The 4,549-nt window shown below is 39.9% G+C and overlaps 1 pseudogene; it reads left to right on the top strand.

Moving 5' to 3' along the window:
* Window positions 1–3,334: 3,334 nt before the first annotated feature.
* LOC134931629 (5S ribosomal RNA) lies at window positions 3,335–3,453 on the top strand (annotated as a pseudogene).
* Window positions 3,454–4,549: the final 1,096 nt, after the last annotated feature.

Raw genomic sequence — 4,549 nt, 5'->3', positions numbered from 1 at the left:
ATTTATGTGTACACCAATGAGAGTGCACCTATATAAGAAATATGAATTTAAGGAAAACAGAGAAGAGATAGAAAATAGGAAAAAGGTTAGTGAAAATATGTGGATCTGCTTTTCACGTTAGACCCGGTTCAAAAATTCCCACTGTTGTGGTACAATGGGGGTCATTCCGAGTTGTTCGCTCGCAAGCTGCTTTTAGCAGCTTTGCACACGCTAAGCCGCCGCCTACGGGGAGTGAATCTTAGCTTATCAAAATTGCGAACGAAAGATTAGCAGAATTGCGAATAGACACTTCTTAGCAGTTTCTGAGTAGCTCCAGACTTACTCGGCAACTGCGATCAGTTCAGTGCTTGTCATTCCTGGTTTGACGTCACAAACACACCGAGCGTTCGCCCAGACACTCCTCCGTTTCTCCAGCCACTCCCGCGTTTTTCCCAGAAACTGTAGCGTTTTTTCACACACACCCATAAAACGGCCTATTTCCGCCCAGAAACACCCACTTCCTGTCAATCACATTACGATCACCAGAACGAAGAAAAAACCTCGTAATGCCGTGAGTAAAATTCCTAACTGCATAGCAAATTTACTTGGCGCAGTCGCACTACGGACATTGCGCATGCGCATTAGCGACTATTCGCTCCGTTGCAAAAAAAAAATAACGAGCGAACAACTCGGAATGACCCCCAATGTTCCGGGAATCATGAATGAGAGTCCACGAAATTAGTGATGATAGAATATAATAACCGGTTGGTTGGATAATGCGTATATTTAAGCTGATCACTTTAACGGAATAAAGCAGAGCTTTTGCTGCTACACACATTGAAATTAATACAAACTAAATCTTTCAAATGTAATGAAAGAATAATCCAGTAGAAAATAAGAGATATACTAGGAACAAATTCTCTCAGTATTAGATGGAGTGCAAATAAGGGCACCCTGTGTCAGTTGTAAAATATAGAAAAAATAATAAACACAAAAAGAGAGTAGTCCCTATAAGGAAGACACAATTGCCGCAAAATTACAAGTGTTTACAAAAAGAAAAGATCAATCATTGATGCCAAACAATTATGCTATGTATGTAATAAGATAGTGGTAATTAATAATAAAATTATTAATAACTCTGTCCTGGCCTCAGTTAGAGAAGGTACTAGCAAAATCACTCATATGCTGGAGAGGCCCCTCAACAGCACAGTATTCACATTAGAAATAACATGTGTGATAAAGGAAACAGATTAATATAAATCTCCTTAACATGTTGCTATCTATGGCAAGAAGCCACAAGATAGTGGGGGCTTACGATACACCAATAAATCAGAGAGCCAGGGAAGCCGAGCAGGTGTATTAGGCTAATGCCATGATGGAACTGTGTAGACGAGACCCCTTGTAGAAAACGCGTTTCCCCCTTAAGGCTTGTTCACTTCCGGGTTCCGTGTGGTCCGGTGGGGGAACAGGCTTTTGTAGCAGCTGAGAGTAAAATTAGCCAATCGGGGCGTGTTAAGTAGCTTTGTATTACCGCTCGAGTCTGCGGTTGCTAGGAGACGGAGTTACGGAGATAGGAACGAAAAACGGGGACCTGATAGGTTGATGAGGTCTCACGGGATTGGGGACGCCATCTTGGTTGAGGGAATTAGAAAATAGAGCTTTGGGCAAGCTCAGGACATCCCGGAAATGGTGTATTAATTGCTGTACATGAGTGGGTGAAATAACACCTGTAATAAAAACTTAGAAAAATTAATAATATATGTATATGTCAATTGGGAGGCGCGGGGGATAAGAGATGGGTCTAAGTAATGTGTATAAGAGCGGATATACGATATATGAACATCATGTTGGGCCGGGATGGGAAAAGGTATATTCTTAGAGGCTCATGGCGCCATATTAGTTAGGGGAAAATCTGTGGGCAAGTGAAATATAAATCTTGATTATAGGGAAGATAGTATAAGAAATGAGGTAAACCAGGTATTTCACTTGCCCACAGATTTTCCCCTAACTAATATGGCGCCATGAGCCTCTAAGAATATACCTTTTCCCATCCCAGCCCAACATGATGTTCATATATCGTATATCCGCTCTTATACACATTACTTAGACCCATCTCTTATCCCCCGCGCCTCCCAATTGACATATACATATATTATTAATTTTTCTAAGTTTTTATTACAGGTGTTATTTCACCCACTCATGTACAGCAATTAATACACCATTTCCGGGATGTCCTGAGCTTGCCCAAAGCTCTATTTTCTAATTCCCTCAACCAAGATGGCGTCCCCAATCCCGTGAGACCTCATCAACCTATCAGGTCCCCGTTTTTCGTTCCTATCTCCGTAACTCTGTCTCCTAGCAACCGCAGACTCGAGCGGTAATACAAAGCTACTTAACACACCCCGATTGGCTAATTTTACTCTCAGCTGCTACAAAAGCCTGTTCCCCCACCGGACCACACGGAACCCGGAAGTGAACAAGCCTTAAGGGGGAAACGCGTTTTCTACAAGGGGTCTCGTCTACACAGTTCCATCATGGCATTAGCCTAATACACCTGCTCGGCTTCCCTGGCTCTCTGATTTATTGGTGAATCGTAAGCCCCCACTATCTTGTGGCTTCTTGCCATAGATAGCAACACGTTAAGGAGATTTATATTAATCTGTTTCCTTTATCACACATGTTATTTCTAATGTGAATACTGTGCTGTTGAGGGGCTTCTCCAGCATATGAGTGATTTTGCTAGTACCTTTAACTGAGGCCAGGACAGAGTTATTAATAATTTTATTATTAATTACCACTATCTTATTACATACATAGCATAATTGTTTGGCATCAATGATTGATCTTTTCTTTTTGTAAACACTTGTAATTTTGCGGCAATTGTGTCTTCCTTATAGGGACTACTCTCTTTTTGTGTTTATTATTTATTCTATATTTTACAACTGACACAGGGTGCCCTTATTTGCACTCCATCTAATACTGAGAGAATTTGTTCCTAGTATATCTCTTATTTTCTACTGGATTATTCTTTCATTACATTTGAAAGATTTAGTTTGTATTAATTTCAATGTGTGTAGCAGCAAAAGCTCTGCTTTATTCCGTTAAAGTGATCAGCTTAAATATACGCATTATCCAACCAACCGGTTATTATATTCTATCATCACTAATTTCGTGGACTCTCATTCATGATTCCCGGAACATTGTACCACAACAGTGGGAATTTTTGAACCGGGTCTAACGTGAAAAGCAGATCCACATATTTTCACTAACCTTTTTCCTATTTTCTATCTCTTCTCTGTTTTCCTTAAATTCATATTTCTTATATAGGTGCACTCTCATTGGTGTACACATAAATCTCTACTACCATACCACGCTGTCAGCGCCCTATCTCGTCCGATCTTGGAAGCTAAACAGCGTTGGGGCAGGTCAGTATCAGGAAAGGCGACTACCTGCGAATACCTGGTGTTGTAGAGCAGGAATTGCCTCCACTATGTGATAAAAACACACCAACAGCAGTATCACCACTAATTCTATCCTGCAATTTTTCATTATAGTGTTTACAATATCAGCAGTTTCTTTTACTGACTTTATGATGCCCACAAATTTTTCTTAAAAAAATTTCTTGAAATTTTTCTTCAAATTATGACATTTGTATGTAATTCAGGTGTACAATCCTTAGAGTGGTGACTGCTGATCACCACTCTAGTTATCCACAGTCCAAGTGTTTGGACTTTCCTTACATATAACTGTGTCTTGACCAACCCTTGGTTCCATCAATACAGAAATCCTGTACTGGTCAGGGGAAATGGGGGCATGACTAATCAATGTCTACAACCTTTCCAAATACTCTTTGCAACAAAGAGACCAGAACAATTTTAATAATTTTTCAAATATTTTTTCAAATCTGTATTTTCAGCTATAGATCTTTGGGAAGGGTATCTGCGTTTTAATGATGTTATTAAAAGTTATGTCTTAAGCATCTTATAAATTGTCATATATTATCAACTTTCTTTCTATGCGTGCGCCCACACAAGAGCCTTCTGTTGTCTCCCATTGCAAGTCTACGTACTTTCTGGCTCTGGGTGCACCACCAACTAGGACAGCATAACATATAAAAAACGGCCAGCTATACTGTTTTTTTTCCCTCACTAACAAGGGTAACACACTGTCCAACTTTGGTCTTTCTCTTTCTAATCCATAAACTATCATATTTAGATAAATCCTGTGCCAGATCGCCCTTTGTCTTTCTGTAAGTTTCTTATATAGCGCAGCATATTCCGTTGCGCTTTACAATAAGAACAACAGTAATAGAACAAAACTGGGTAAAAACAGACAGACATAGAGGTAGGAAGGCCTTGCTCGCAAGCTTACAGTCTATAGGGAAATAGGCATAGATACACAAGGATAGATGCTATCTTTTGCATAATGTTCCACCAGATTGCTAGGTTCTTAATGGGTTGTATAACGATACCCCGCAATGTTGGCCAAGTGTCAGGAGGGTGTGAGAGTAACGAAAGACAAAATATGTGATGCTATGTGTACTGTATAGAGAGAATGTCATTACATAGGG

This window comes from Pseudophryne corroboree, chromosome 5, assembly GCF_028390025.1.
Source record: "Pseudophryne corroboree isolate aPseCor3 chromosome 5, aPseCor3.hap2, whole genome shotgun sequence".
Classification (NCBI taxonomy): Eukaryota; Metazoa; Chordata; class Amphibia; order Anura; family Myobatrachidae; genus Pseudophryne; species Pseudophryne corroboree.
Note: the sequence above shows the minus strand (reverse complement) of the source record. Positions and strands in the feature narration are given on the sequence as shown.